Below are 16,963 nucleotides of genomic sequence, written 5' to 3' on the forward strand. Positions count from 1 at the left end.
TGAAGAATGGAGAATAAACATCTGTAATTTCTTTTCTCAACAGATGTGTTTTCATTTACACAGCTGTGCAAAAATTGTATATTTTGTGACATATAATTTTAGCCTAGAAACAGATCTGATGTTGGACTACCAAGAGGTGTCATTTTGTGGCTTGCAGAATAATCCTCTTGCTGGCAAAAAGTCGGTCATGTTTCTTCCCACAGACATGGTTTCTTCCTTTAAAGTGTCTTTCAAAATTATTTTATACTCAATGAAGCAAATCCTCCAAAGGCTTCATTATTCTGATGGTAGCATCATCTGATTGAATATTTCAATCATAATGTTCTTTGGAGAATTTTAGCAGTTTTCACTCGGGATTTTGGAGGCTTGGATTCGTGTGTGTTCCTGAGGTTTTGAGGAACTGGTGTAGGAAATTCAGATAATTTCGGATGCACAGAGTTCATTGGGGAGGTAGATGTTAATGTTTACTCTAGCCATTGATTAGAATACATTAGATCGCCTCTTTCCAACATGAAAAACACAAATGCAGCTTCTTTGGGTCCTGCTCAGCAAAGCATTTAAGCATGTGCTTATTTTTTAGCACACGAGTGTTGTCTGAGCATGTTCCTGCCACGCATTATTAGTAAATCGCAAAGGTTAATGCAATAAAGCGTCACTCATCAGATCCGACTGCTAGGGACATCATCAAGAAAATGCACGCTTCCTGATGCCAGGAAAACATTTAATATTTGTGGTGCGTGGTGCATGCTGCCCAAGGCTATCCCCATCAGTGCTCTACACCGAACTCCTCCTCTTATTTTGGTTTCATTCCCCTTTGTATTGCCACGTTATTCAGAAGACGTGGGCCCTGATGCTGCAGGCACTCAGGGACACGCTTCATTTCTATGCACGGCAGCAGCCTTGTTGGACTGAACGGGGCTGTGCATGTGCTTTATGGTTGGCATTTTGCAAGTGTTGGTGAGATCTGGGGCTCTGTGAAGGGCAGAAGGGGAGGAAAGCAGCTTTTCTGCCTTCATCCTTGATGTTTCTTCCTTGTTCACTGAAAAAATATCTTTAGATAATTCTGAACAAATTCTGTGGTTGTTTTGATAAGCGAGTTCCTACAACGATGCCAGTTTTAGAGCTTTCTACAGAACTACAGCAGCCATTGATACCCTGTTGCCTCCTTTCCCCCTTGCATCCCCTGGAGAACGTATGAAACGCTTTGGCATCCACCTTCGACGAAGGAGCTCCTCAGGCTTACGTTGCCACCCCTGAATTGCCATGTGGCTGAGGACTACTTGTTAAGGTTGTTCTGCTTATTTCAGGCTCACATTAGGTTTTACGAACTTTAACGAACAGTGAGTAATAAATTTGCTGAAGAAATTGGGTTAGCCTGTGATTAACATTCCGAGTGATGCAGATGAGTGTACCAATGATGGGAACATGTGCTCACATCATGATGAAATGCAGATGAGAGGCCCTGGAGCAAGCCCAAGGATGTGGGCCAGCGCAGTTTCATCTCTGTCAGCTTTAATCTGATCTAAAGTGCGAGTGTTACCGGCCTGCAGAAGGAATCTCAAACCCTAGGAAGACCTAAATACAACTTTTGTTTTCTATTAGAGGCTATTAAAACATTTTCTTTACAACCAAAGCTCCATAACATAAAAGGGCAAGATGCTTTATCTAAAAACCAATATTTCTAGCAGTGGGGAAGAGAGGGGAAAATGGGAAATTGGAAGATGCCTCTTGATTTGGTTTAGCTTTTACAACACGCTGCTTTACTGAGCAGTCATTTTAGTCAATTGAAACCCAGCTGAGCCTCATCGTCTTATGACAGCGCTGTTGTACAGAACAGAGAAAAAACCCACCATCACCCCCCCCTTTTAAATGAAGTGCAAAGAAATGCTAGAAAGGGAAAGAATAAATCAATTTTAAGTGGTAATCTATGAAGTTGGACAGAAAATGATGAGAAATGAAGCAACTGGTCATAGGAAATTGACCTTGAAAATGGTGTTTATCTTGCGGATGCAGTGGCAGGGCCCTGCTGCTGCTGCAGGCCAGTGGCTAAGGGGGGGATTTAAATCAGAGTTTCTTTGCTTTGAATCTCAGTTGGGTTTTGGGGGAGTTTCTTTTAAGACTGTGTACTCTGACAGTTACACCAGTGGTGCTGCTCGACAGCATCTGGCAGGCAGGATTTATTCCTCTGTGGCAGTCTCGTATTTTACCCTGTTGCTTGAACGGCTGTGTATGTTTGGGAGTGGTAATTGCCCAGGGTCAGAAGAATAGCCGTGATTGTGTAATAGATACATATGCTAGGAAAAGAGATGGTATTTTTACCTGACTTTAATTTCCATACAAATAAACACATTAAAGTGAGTAAAAGGACAAATGACTAATACATGTCACCTCTGCTATTTTAAACTATAACACCTACTTACACCAGAAGGATGGCTATTGCAGTATTATATACATCCTTATTTACAGTAAAGGTACAGGAGGGTGTGGGAGGTGGAATATATTGAGTTTTCACCGAAACTTCTCTAGCAGAAAACAATTGACAGTTGTCGTGGTTTAGCCCCAGCCAGCAATTAAGCACCACGCAGCCGCTCGCTCACTCCCCCTACCCCGATGGGATGGGGGAGAGAATTTGAGGAGTAAGAGTGAGAAACACTCCTGGGTTGAGATAAGAACAGTTTAATAGTTGAAATAAAGTAAAACAGTAATGATAATAATAACAACAATATAATAATGATAATAATAATATACAGAGCAAGTGATGCACAATGTCGTTGCTCACCACCCGCTGACCGATACCCAGACAGTTCCCGAGCAGCGATCACTGCTCCCTGGCCAACCCCCCCCAGTTTCTATACTGAGCATGACGTCATATGGTATGGAATAGCCCTTTGGTCAGTTTGGATCAACTATTCTGGCTGTGCCCCCTCCCAGTTCCTTGTGTACCTGGCAGAGCATGGGAAGCTGAAAAGTCCTTGACTAGCATAAGCAGTACTCATCAGTGTGTTATCAACATTCTTTTCCTACTAAATCCAAAACACAGCACTATGTCAGCTACTAGGAAGAAAATTAACTCCATCCCGGCTGAAACCAGGACAACAGTGTATTTGCATGATTTGTGTCTTCCGGCGGATGGTCAGGAGTCCTTCAGATGAACTAAATGCTTTTTGGTTCAATTGATGACGATCTTGTTCTGCCTTTTTTAACATCAGCTGTGTCCATAAGTGAGCCATATGCAACTCATTGTGGTGGGTCATCTGTTCTCAGGCACCTATTTACTGGGTGTCTGAGTTATTCCCAACTAAAACATGAATGTACAAGTAACCATCTACCACGCCATGGAGACTTCATGGTTTTGATGGTCAGCAAAATAACCTGATATTAATACATGAACACATAACTTTACTGAAACATTAGAAATCTTTGTGTCAATTCTAATCTGAACCATACAAGTGGGCTGTCTGGTTTACTCAGGTGGTTAATGTAATCACTGACCTTCTTTGCCAGCACAGATTCTTTCTGCATAAGTCAGATTGCAAACACAGGCAGGAAGGTCGCTGAGGCTGCCCAGGTGTGAGACCAGGTCAAAGCCCTTAAGTGCCCTATATTTTGTCTAGTGACCTGTCATAGACTTTGACTTATACCTGAGCTTCTAAGAAGCCTGAGGAATTGCTTGTATTAGCCAGTAAAAGATGTGGTCCAGGCAACATCTGCAAGCAGTAGTTGCTTCTGCTTGTATGGCCAGCATCCACACTAACTTGATGTATGCAAGGGCTTATTTTTCTGGATGGGACCGTGTGGGGTTTGGAAATGCTCCAACTCAAGAGCTGAAGGTGTTTCTCTTGGCTGGGAACATTTCCTGATCCATTCGGTCCTGCATGTGTCTGCCAGAACAGGGTCTGGGATGAGCATCCAGAGCAGGCAAAGGGAAAAAAAGGCAGAGAGGTGGGAAGTGAGGACTCAGTGGTGCTCACCAGCAAAGTGCTCGGAGGAGGAGAGGGGAGCCCCGGTCGCTGCACTTCTCCGTGGAAAACTCATATTGATCAAGCGTGGGTGACATTCAGGTTGGTTGTGTTATTACAGTGCTTGTGCTCTGATGAAAAACTTACAAATAATAAATCTAAGCAATGTTTTCAGACTGTGCAAAAATTAAGAATTTCGAAGCAAGCCTTCTCCAGATATTTAAAATTCAGTGAGCTTTTTTTGTCCTGGGTCTTGAGACGTTAATGACTTTGACTAATTGTCAACACCACCAATTACTATGACTGATACCTTATCATTTCCCACAATGAGCAATGCTAATTAAAATTGATTGTGCTGCTGTTCTGGCACAGCAGCAAGTTTCCTTTTCATTTTTTGTTTAAACATGAGCTTATTGTGCCGATTTGGTGAATTAAATAAGGAAAGCTCATTATTCTGATGTTTATTTTTGAGCAGGGGTTTTAAGCCACATTGGAAGCCTGTTACAAGTGTCAAAGAAATAGAAGAGCTTGAATGAATTGTATTTTAGAGTACAAAACATACACCTAATAATAATATTTAGTACTTTTATACCACCGTGCTTTTTACCCGATCACATTTCTGTACAAATGTAACTACTCCTATTATCTCTGTTAGGTGGGTAAATACTATTACATCTGTTTCACAGATATTGAGGCTGAGACGCAGGAGCTTTGATTCTCTAATAGCAGTGCACTTCAAGCTATTCACTTCAATTAGATTACAGATCTCTGTCTTAGAGCAGTGTGAGCTGGCTAAGTTATGATTTGCAAGACTGGCTTGCTTGAATTTTATAAAAAACTTGGCCTTTTATTTATCTCTCTTTTTTTTTTTTTAAGTGTGATTATTTATTTCTCCCAAAGATAGGATCAAGACTTCCCTGCTGCTGGCCTGCCCTGTGCTGGCTCCTGCCAGTAAATGTTGATTCCGTGCATGCGGGGCACAGCCATACAGTAGGGCTGGAGTTGTGCAGCCTCGTGTCCTCCTTTTTTGTGGTCCTGAATCTCCTTGTGTCAGGAAGGGCTGTTCTTTATTGGGGACAAACTGCTTGTGGAGAGGAGAGATGGCTGGATTATAGTGTGGGACACTACCCTGAAACTCATATGTTATGTATCTCCTGTGCAGTGCTGCAGTTGTATTCTGAATTCAGCTGTGGTTTTATGTGAATGTTTCTATGGGGAATGTTTATGGGATAGCTTATCAATGGAAGGTGTACCTGGTTTTTGAACTATTCTGCTGGTATCCTCTTCTTAAGTGGCTGATTGCAGTTAATAGCACAAGTCTATGACCTTATCCTGTTGGAGATTGATTCAATCAGCACAATTGATTCCTTCCATGATCAATATGTAATGAATTAATACATAATGGATAGAAATGCATGGAATTGCCTGAGATATTCCTTACTTCCTCCTCTTCAGTCTATAAAATGAGTCAACTACTTCATGGTAGTTATTTAAAAAAAAAGTCTTTTAAAGAATTCTACATGTTGCACTTTTTCATAAACAAGATCTCTCTTAGGTCTTGACAGAACCCATATTTGCCTGTGTGGTATCTTGTATGAGCAGTTACGGAGGAGTATGTCAATCAAAAAATGTTTTACCTTTATTGGGAAAAAACTTTTAAATATCTGGCACTTGAAAGCAAGATAAAAATATTTATATTACAGAAACACCAATAGCAAAAATCGTATCTGAAAAGTAAATATTTCAGTCCTGAATGCTATTTCTTGATTATTTACAACCACATGAATTTCCCTTGAGCATTGATTTCTTCTGATCCTGATGTGAGCTAGCAGCAACCTTGTAACTCTGTAGAGCTCCTTACGCTATAGTGCCATGACTGACTCCAGTGCAAATCCCCCTTGCTGCAAAAAAGGGGAGGTCCTGCCCTCCACACCCCTCTTGGTTTGGCTCTTCTGCTCCACCAGTAGTGTTCATAGGGACCTAGATCACATTAAAAATCTGGCTGAAAAGTAATTTAAAACATAATAATAAAAATAAATATTTTCAGCGGTGACCAGTTGTTTGATGTGGAGTTTCTGCATGGTTATGTGAAAGCCAAGGTGGCACCAGGCAGTGGGGGCTTGGGTGTGGGGTCTCGGAGCAAGCCCACTTCCACCATAGCAGCAGGGTTTGATGCCTAATTGAGCCGACCCTGCAGGCAAGGCCTCATGCTGTCTCTCTAATGGTGGTCTCCTGAGCGTTTCACCTAGATTAATTTGTTTATGTTGGGAAAGTGCTAGGAAACGGTGCTGGCAAAGTATGAAGTGTTCTGACTGGATGGAAGCACTCCCCTTTTTTTAGCAGTAAAAGAGCTGAAAAGAGCAGTGGTATGTGTTCAGCTGACACGCACTGATGGCACCATTATCAGAAGGTAACGTGTTGCCATTAGCACATGAAGCTGTGAAATAACATGCCAAGTGTGTCTTCTTGAAGCACATTGGACCTAATTCTCCTCTCATCTGTATTGATGTCTCTCCATGGACTACACTGAAGTTGCTCGCAATTTACACTGTAGAGAATCAGAGAGGAATCACGGATGACTGACTACCTCCCTGTAACAAGCTGTATGTGGAGGCAGAAGTTTTTACTTTCTCCTCTATTTCCAAATGTCCCCTGGAGTTCTGTTGTGAAAAGTCAGTTATGAAAATTGAGAGTGTGAAGGGAGGGAATATGTCATTTGGGTTGTGATTTGCTGTTAATTAAACTTTAGTGTGACACATCCTTTATGTCAGGGGATTCCTGATTCTCATCTCAGTGGCCTGGTAGAACGCAGGAGCATCTCCGTAGAGATCAATGCTCATTATTATTTTCCTCATTACCATCATGATCCTCATCAGTATTTGTTCTACAACACTGGCTGTGGAACGGAAGCGTAGACAGAGATGACCCTTGCCTGTTCCTGTTCAAAACCTTTCATTTTTAACAGATCAGAGACACAAAGGCTGGGGAGGGGAAAGTGACAATGAACTCATGACAGAGAATTAGATCCAGCTACTTGGAAGTCAAAATCAGCCTTTCTTTCCACTGCAAATGACATGATGAGATAATCAGTTTTCACTGTTTTCATCAGAGTACAAGCACTTGCACACAGGTTGAAACCCACAGCGCACAAGATGGTGATGGATGTTATCAGACAGGTTTTAGCTGCATGAAGCTCACACATCTGTGCAAGAGAGGGACTCAACGGTAGATGGGAATGGAGTCTGCCCAAATAACAGGCAAGGCAGAAGGGGAGGGTGGTCGAATTTAGTAAATGTTCCCTAGAGAGAGAAGATCTGGCATGGAAGGTAAGGTCTACAGCCTTGACCTGTTCATGTTTGGTACCCTAAATGGGATTTTCAGAACTGTTCTTTCTCTTCAGTCACAAGAGTGTTATTGTGGGGAAAATGCTTGTTTACAGTCTCAGGCCTGAACCGTGGCTTTAGAGTGGCAGTGTAGGTGGCAGGGAGCCCAGTATGATTTTCTTGCCTAGCAGTAGCTCCTCCTTGAGGTGCAGGTGGGCTGACGTCAGGACAAGGGAGCTTGGCCTTGGAGGAGAACCAACAGAAGCAAGGTTCAACTCCTGCTCAGCGCCCCTTGAAATAACCTCCTCAGACCCTGTTACGCTCACCACCAGGATGCTGCTGGCATGAAACACCAAGAAAGGGCAGATGCTGCCAGCAGCATCTGGGAAACAAATTCAGACAGATTGCCCAGATGTGGAATGACATTTGGGGGCAAATCCAGGGGCAGAAGACCTGACTGACATCCCATTCGTGTCTGAATGATGATGAATGTAGGGCTGGAGAGAAGCTGGGCTCAGACCATGATTGCAGGCATACCCTGGCAAGTCAGCCTGTTTCTGGGCCTGTTTTGTGCTGCATGTGGGACAGCAAGAGAAGCATCTGCACTGATGTGTACCTGTAGGAGACCTCAAACACAGCAAGCATTTGATGATCTGACCACCTTGTTTTGCTGGGTGACCTCTTGTAAAATCTGTAAAAAGGACCACAGAAAAAGAGGTGTCCCATTGACTTAGGGACCTGGACCTTTCTGCTTAAAGTGTTTAAAATCAGTTCTTTTGAATGCTCTGGAACAGAAGAGACTCCTGCCAACATGACAGCGCATTTCTTCTGTTTTGAGATGTAGGAGTGTCCTGGTTTCGGCTGGGATAGAGTTAATTTTCTTCCTAGTAGCAGACATAGTGCTGTGTTTTAGATTTAGTAGGAGAAGAATGTTGATAACATGCTGATGTTTTTAGTTGTTGCTAAGTACTGCTTATGCTAGTCAAGGCCTTTTCAGCTTCCCATGCTCTGCCAGGTACACAAGAAACTGGGAGGGGGCACAGCCAGAATAGTTGATCCAAACTGACCAAAGGGCTATTCCATACCATATGACGCCATGCTCAGTATAGAAACTGGGGGGGGTCGGCCGGGGAGCAGCGATCGCTGCTCGGGAACTGTCTGAGTGTCGGTGAGCGGGTGGTGAGCAATTGCATTGTGCATCACTTGCTTTGTATATTGTTATTGTTATTATCATTATTATATTGTTGTTATTATTATCATTACTGTTTTACTTTATTTCAATTATTAAACTGTTCTTATCTCAACCCAGGAGTGTTTCTCACTCTTACTCCTCCGATTCTCTCCCCAATCCCATCAGGGTAGGGGAGTGAGCGAGCGGCTGCGTGGTGCTTAGTTGCTGGCTGGGGCTAAACCACGACAAGGAGGAGGGGTGCAATTTCTGTGACTCATATTCTGACAACTGACTGAGAATCCGACAACCATACCCTTAGCGCCGGTAGTTTCTCTTTCTGCTGGTGGAAAGTCATCTGGGGGTCAGGAAGTGGATGGAGTTGTTAAGCCTCTCACATAGAAATTATGGGATACAAACATGTTGAAGTTGTAGGCTGTACCACAGGAAAAGCTGCAGCTCTCTCTTTGGGGAAAACCACAGCTCAGAATATAACAACTGTTGAAAACTTTGGGGTTCCTGGAACAGATCAAAACTAGTCAGGATCAGCCTTACTTCCAACCTGATGAAAGACGTGTTAATGCTGCTGCTCATAAAGAATTTAAGAATATAAATGTATGAGCTGCAGACTGGAAGATTAGAAGAACACTTAAATAAATGATAGAGACATTGACAGAAAGGCTGTCATGCTGGGATCAACTTTCCTCTCTTCTGGACTAGTCAGTTCCCAGCCCCTGTAGAGCTTCCAGTTATGGAGAAGCACCGTTGTAATAGCGGTTGTCAGGATCCCTGCCTATGGTCAATGTCCAGTGGTCCCTGTCCTGCCATTCAAACACCATCTGCAGGTCCTGTGCAATGCACTTAACTCTCTGTGGGATGCTGGTTTGACAGCAAGCTCTCCAAAATAAACTCTTGGAAAGACAGACATGCCTGCCAGGGAGTGGACAAGTGTGGTGAGTTGACCTCGGCTGACTGCCAGATGCCCACCCAGCTGCTCTCACTCCCCCTCTTCAACAGCATGGGGAGAGAAAATGTGATGGAGAAGCTCATGGGTTGAGATAAAGATAGGGAGATCACTTACCAATTACTTTCATGGGCAAAACAGAGTTGACTTGGGGAAAATTAATTTAATTTATTGCCACTTAAAAATAGAGCAGCATGTTGAGAAACAAAGACAAAACCTAAAACATCTCCTACCCCCTTCTTCCCAGACTCAACTCCACTCCTTCATTCCCAACTCCTCTACCTTCTCCCCCTGCAGCAGCACAGGGCGGGTGGGAATGGGGGGTTGCGGTCAGTCTGTAATAGCCTCTCTCTGACACTCCTTCCTCTTCACACTTTTCCCCTGCTCCAGTGTGGGCCCTTCCATGGGCTGCAGTCCTTCAGGATAAACCTACTCCAGTGTGGGCTCTCCATGGGCCGTGGTTCCTTCAGGAAATATCCTGCTGCTCCAGTGTGGGGTCTCCAGGGTCTTCAGTGTGGACATCTGCTCTGGTGTGGTCCTCTCCATGGGCTGGTAGGGAAATAGCGGCTCCACTGTGTTGTAGGAAATTTGCCCCCATGACCGGAAGCACCAGAGCTCCCCTGTCCAGGAGGAAGCAGGTTCTGCTTGTTGGGGGGGTTTGCAGCTGGCAGCGGTGGGGACCTGTACTGGGTTCATGGATCCATGAGGCAAAGAGGTGGTTTTGATGTGTTTTCCTGGTGATTTTGTAACACTAGCCGTGTCTTGTGCCTGTCATGTGGTAGCTGTGGTCTCACCTTCTGGGTTTTGTGTTAAGTTGGAAGTGTTTTGTAGGTAATCTTTTTCTGTTTAAACACTTACATAAGGGATTAGCTGTAGTTCAGAATATCTAAGTATAGATACCATTGGTTACAAAACAGAGGATAATGCTAATTTATTACAGAAAGCAAACAGAATACTTCTTTTTTTCTGAAAAAGAAGAAGATAGCCTTGCAAGTTACAGAATTAATACATCACTCAAAAAAAACCCCACCAAATTTCTTCTGCCCTTCCTCTCTAAGACAGTGGCAACATTGAGCATCTGCTCAGGTTCACCCTCTTGCTCGTTTGCATTGCGTGAGTGGGCACTCTCTGCTGTGTACCTCGAACCCTGTGCGCTCTCACGTTTGCTACAGGAACCTGGTTAGAGGAGATGTTTTGGTTGCACCAAAGTGTTTTGTGTGTCAACCTCTGGAGGTGTTGACTCATATGACTCATGTCATATTAAAATGTTCGCTGCATGTCAGAAGAGGTTTGGGGCTGTTATGGACCCAGAGAGGGTGGCAAGCTGCTCCCTCTCATGTGAGTGTTACAACCCGGTGCATTTGCATAGCATGTGGGTTAATGGGCCGTGGCTCAGACTTGCTGGAAATTGCCCATGACCGTAGCACTGCAGTGATGTTTGACCTCTCCTGGCCCTAAACCAGAGCAGTGTCCCTTTTGGGTGAGGTCTCTGCTGCTCTTTGCAGTAAGCTACAAGTCTACAGCTTTTTATGCACTTAAAATGACTGCTGGGGAGAGGACGCACGAAATACTTTTCTCTTGTGAAAGCTCCTTTAACAGCCATAGGTATATTTTAGCATTATGGATTTTCCAAACATATTCTGTTGAAAGGCAGCAAGATTGCCAGTGTGCATCTGTATGTGCTGAGCATCTGTTGGCACACAGAGATGGGTGTTGGGCCGGCTGCAAGGTTTGTGTATGATAATTTACCCCTCTAGAGCATGGCACAGCTAATGAGCACAGTCCCTCCAGTCATAGGAAGCACACAGACACTCATCAGAACAGATCGGAAACAGCCTCTGCTGACCAGACTCATGAAAAAGCTGTGTTTTGTGCATGGCAAATAGCAGGATGTTGCATATTTTTCATTATTAACTCTGAATCCATACAGTTAGGGGTAAAAAAGAAAATAATATGTTTTTATCTGTGAAGTCTAATGATAAAATAATACCCATGGAAAATATTGATCCCTAACTTGACCTCTCTCTCTTATAAAATAGGAATTTTCATTGTTTTACTGGTTTGTCAGTGCATTGGCAGTACATCTTGTATGAACATCAGCTCCGCTGTCCTGTTCCCTTCCGTTCCTTCCAACAAGACTTACCTGTTTTTCTTTCGCTTCCTGTGGGTGATGAGAAGTGTGTCTTGCTCGATGGATAGAAAGGACAAAATGCGTTCTTGTGACACCAGAAAGAAAATGATCCAGGGAGTTACAGACCACTAAGCCTTTCATTTGTACCTGGTAAACTGGTTCGAATGATAAGAAAAAAAGAAAACATTTGGGAGATGTTGATAAGATCAGGCTTATCCAGTAGAAAGGTAGTGTAGGATATGGCTGGAAGTGATAGGAAAAGCCTAGGCTTGATGACCCAGCAGGTCACTTACAGTCTTTCACTTTTAATCTTTTAGAAGTCTTTGAACTTGTCAATAAGAAACGAAGAGAGAGGAACTGGCTTATCTCATTTATTTACGATATTGAAAGGTCTTTAGCAAGGCGTCTTGTAGAAAGCAGTCAAAAAGACAAGGTAGGCAGGTGAAAGGGAAAAGTGTAGTTGTGAATCAAAACCTGAAGCAAAGATTAGGTATAACCGGGCAATTTTCACCATTGCAGAGGGTTAAACCAGGGGTTCCTTGTATGTTCCTAAGTCTTATATCAGGTCTTTGATCTGGGATGGAGAAGAGGTAGAAGGGTAGCCAGGTTTGTGGGTAGCAAAAAGCCACTGAGGTCGGTCAAGTCCACGGAAGGCAGTGAAGAAGGTCAGAACAACCTAAACAAGCCAATAAATACGTGACCAACATCCAAAAAATGTTCAGTGTTAATGTATGGCTTTTGCCTACCCTGTGGTTTCTGTTTGAATTTGCTATGGTCAAACCAGAAATAAAACAGTCTTCAGTTCTGCAGTTCATGTAGGAGAAGATCTTGTTGGGACTGTTAATGGGAGAAGAGATGACCTCTCCCTTCTAAACTCGCCAGGAGGTTTCAGGAAAACATCTCCTGAGACAAAAAAAATGTTTCAGAACATTTCAGGAAAAACTGTACCAGTGACTTCAGACTCCAATTAATGATCCTTTTTCAGAAGTACAGGAGGGTTAGACAAACACCTACATAGTATAATCTAAAAAACTAGCAATGGTACTCAGCATCAGGGTGGTCCCATTAGTGAAGAAACCCAAATTAAGAGGCTTCACGTATCATTATGAACAATTTCTCAAATTACTACTGGGATTTAAGTTAGATTTTCTCCCTTCCTTTAGACACTGCATCTTGTTTCTTTTAAATAGCCATGTCTGTCTCTTTGTCCTAAACAGAAATTTTGAATAAAAGTTAAAAAACCCCCACATTTGTTTGTTTTGCCTGCTGGTCTGACTGTCACAGCTGAGTGTGCTCCCTGCACTACTGATTTAAAAGGCTGCCACACCTCTGAATTGATGGAGCCTCCTGCCTTCCTCCCCTTCCCATCTCTGCCTTTCCCCACTACCTTTTAAGCCAGAGAAGAGCCACTAGATGTCCCTTGCAAAGCCGGGGACTGAAGTCCTGAATGTTGCTAATTAGCAGCAAGAGCCTTTTAAGGAATTGAAATGTTGCATTGTTATGATTTGGGAAACAAAAGCTGAATAAGAACTGTAACACTTAACTATGGAATTCCACTTTATTTTTCTCTAATGCAGGCTAAGCTGCCTTACAGCAATCTTTTAAATGTAATGATTGAGACTATTATAGGAAATACTATACAAAGCAACATTTTTTTTTTGCAGCCTAAATAATAAGTAGGGCAAGGTTTTAAATGAGGCTAGAGTAATGAATGCTGTACAATAATTTTGATGATAAATTTCCCTGGAGGATATAGTGGAAGAACAGAAGCAGGCTGTATTTAATCATGAAAAGTTAAAGGAATGCAGACCAACAAATATTTATAGAGATGTACAATTTTTCTAACATTTTCTGAGAAGTTCTTGCCTCTTTTCACCTGAGAAACTTAGCAGAAATGCAGGTCTTCTGGTGTATAATAATTAGGAGGAGGAATTGATCACGTAGGGTCAAGTGTTTCTTTGATGTAGTGCACAGAAATTCCTGCTTCCTTGTGGGCTGGAGGACTCAAACAATAAGACATTTGTTTCTCCCAGCTATTTCATTCATCAGTGAATCTGAAAAGCTTGCTTTGAGCAGATATACAGCATGTGATGACATATTCTGCAGCTGCCCTTCACTTGTTGACCCAAGGAGACACGTCCCCACCACAGAGCAGAGCACTGTGAGATCCTAACTTTGCTCCCAAAAGCAATATAGTTGCCTTCATGCAGTGGTGCATGCAGAACGCTAAGAAGGCCTGTGCATTGCATTGCAGAGATGAGATCTGGGCTTCCATGTACTGAGCAAACTCAAAATCTTTGCCCCACACCCCCTCACCTGAGGTAGACCTGCCCTTCCCATGCACGTACCAAAACTGTCCTCATCAAAGGTGGTGCTCCTTGGGTCTGGTTTCTTCTTGTTTCTGGTCTTTGCTGTTTGTCTTGAGGAGGCAAGCACGACTTCAAAAACTAAGAGAGAGCAAAAAAGTCACTGCTGACATCTGGCTCAGCATATTCCTGGTTGTTCTGCACAGATGCACATGCTTGTGGTAGAGTTAGGCAATCATTCCATAAAGCATAGGGTTGGGGGTTTTTTTGTTTGTTTGGGTTTTTCTGGTTTTTTTAAAATAAGTGTTAAAAGAAGGGTGTTTCAGTGCACTTTAGCTCAACCTATAATGGTATTCACTCAGCAGAGGCAAAAACCTGAAGATTTCTGTTCTGCTGATCAATACTTAAAGCATATATTGATTTCCAGTTTAGGTGTTAACTTTTTAGCTTTTAGAAATGCTCTTGATATCAATTTTCACCTTGCCTGATGTTCATTATATGCTGTACATTATGACAGTGAGCAAGCTAGGATGCGATGTGAAAAGATTTACTTCCCATGTGTAAGCATCATGGTAGCATGAAATACCTATGTTTAAGGCAATGACCTGAGAAATGCTTTTATTCTGGCCTGGCACAGGCTTCCTCTCGTGTTTCTTAGTCTGTGTAGTCCATCCCTGAAATTATATAATAAACTAATTAATAGCGCTATTTATTACATTCATGTTGTTTTCTCATAATAATTCATTGAAAATGAGCCTGAGGTCCACAGCTCAGGTTGCTGGATGGCTGGACTTTATTTAAGCAATAAGACACACATGATAAGCAGCGCATTCCTATGTGATTATGCCTCCAGTAGTGGTAGGAGGCACAAGGTCAAAAGGCTCAGTGACTTTAACTACCTGAGAAGTGCCATGTAATCCCCTGCAAATGGGCTGTCTACAATGTCTTATTGCTGTATCAGAGAGGGAATTATTTCTTTTTAAAGGCAGGGACATGAATTGCCTCTGTAATTGGCAGAAGTATGACATCACTGACTGCCAATCAGAAATCCTCTTTCTCTTGGATTTTAACACCTTAATTTCAAGTTCAGGTCATCTGAACAAACTGATTTTGTTAAAATGGTGTTTTATCCTCTTTGTATTCTGAGTCCCATCTGCTTTAGTGAGCAAAGCATCATTTGTGCTTTGTGTGCGTGTGTTGTGACTTGCTCTGCAGTAGCTTTTGTATCATCATCAGGCACTAAACAGTGACTGCAAAGCCTTTGCAGAGCTGGTGACATGCAAGCCATGGACTGACTTGCAGTGCCTAGAACATTATTTAGACACAGGAACTCAAGCAATCAAGGAAGCAAGGGGAGGGCAGACAGCAAGGTAAGCACTTCAGGATCCAGGCAGCGTGGCCAAGATTTCAAAATCAATGTGTAGCCATCAAACTATTTCAGCCTAGCACTGTCTTTTCCTTTTTATTGGAAAACACTTATCCCAAAATAATAAAATCATCCCGATTTACAGTTACTGTTGATAAAGTACGTACACATAGGTTACAGCTTTACTAGCCTGAGCTGATGAGGAGCAGGCCATGAGAAGGATGGTATTTGTCTTGGTGATACTGAAGGACCAGAGGCAGTTGTGCCATTTTTTAAGGGGGGGATGCAAGACTCTAGATGAGGAGATTTCCCCTTTTTTCTCCCCACTTTAAGCCCCAGCAGAAGAGAAGGTAAAGGCACAGCCCCTAGGAAGCTCTCTGCAGCCCCTTGGGCTCATTTTGCTGGCTTCCAGCTAGCAGTCGCTCCGTCAGCAGGGGAGAGAAAAGCATGCACTAAATCCCGTGGTCAGTCCCAGAGGATGTTTTTCCGCTGGGAAAATAGGAATGGATGCCAGAAGTCATGGCTTGCCTATGTCACACATCTGCTGGTGGGTGGGATGAGAGCACATGGGAAGGTGCGAAACCCACTGGTCAAGGGGATGCTGTGAAAGTTGCTGTTCAGTTGCAGAGGGTTTTGGGGGCAAAGCAAGAGGAATCTTCATCCTGTTAGAGGGCAAAAATTTAACAAGTAGTTTTAAAGGCTTAAAATAAATCTATCTTCATAACCTGACTGCAGTGCTTTTTTCCTTAGATATGTCATAGAGGTAATGATACCTCTACAGTGAACTCAATTAACCTTCTGCAGCCTTCCGTGTGACAGGGAATCCTAAATCTTCTTTTTTATGAGTGTATGTGCAAGATTTGAAGCTACTCTGAACCTAGCATTAATAAATGCCATTTCCTAATTGGTGCCCATTTGTTTGGTTTTTTTACAGTGAGAAAGACATGGTGGCTGTGAGTGGGATCTAGCGTTCATGAAAAGAGCTTTCCACACAGGAGTGAGGTAACTTTACATTATTGTTGTTGTCATTATTACTATTATAATTGCAAATCTGTTGGTTGTGCGTGGGTGACTTTTGGGGTTTCTGTTGTTCAGTGATGTTATAAGATGATCTTAAGGAATTTAGCTTTGTTTCTCTGTGTTGTTTTGTATAAATGGACATTCATTGCCAATAAGAACTATGTGACTCTCCTCTGTCTGAGACCCGGTGCATTTTGAGTGTCCATTGGAAGTGCTATGGGAAAAAGGACAGGAAGAAAAACCTGTGTATGTACGCTTCCACAGCTCAGTTTCCCTACAAATCTTCCTTCTCCTCTGTGATACATCCTAGTAGGTACACATTGCATCAGGAGACTCAGTAGCGTTTGCTCCCGCCTCAGTTCCGAGATCTTCACATGAACACATGCTGTACAGAGCAAAATGTTTCTTCTGAGAGGGAGGACATCAGTGATAAATGAGAAAACAAGAGAAATGGATGATCCCCCGTAATGCATACCCTATAATATAATCATTGTTGTTTGATAAAAGAGACACTTCTAGCAACTCTCAGTGCCCTGCTAGGTATGTCTGGATTTATTATTCAAAAAGGCACAATCAAATCTCTTCATTCAGTTGACAAATGGGAGCTATTCAATTCAGTATCTGCCTCTTATTTATAGCATATAGTGGGGTGATTTATATGCTAGCTGCAGATCTTCAAAAACAGTTTTAATTAGCGGCATTGGTTATTAGAATGAGAGTCCTGTA

Source organism: Pelecanus crispus, chromosome 5 (assembly GCF_030463565.1).
Source record: "Pelecanus crispus isolate bPelCri1 chromosome 5, bPelCri1.pri, whole genome shotgun sequence".
NCBI classification, from domain to species: Eukaryota; Metazoa; Chordata; class Aves; order Pelecaniformes; family Pelecanidae; genus Pelecanus; species Pelecanus crispus.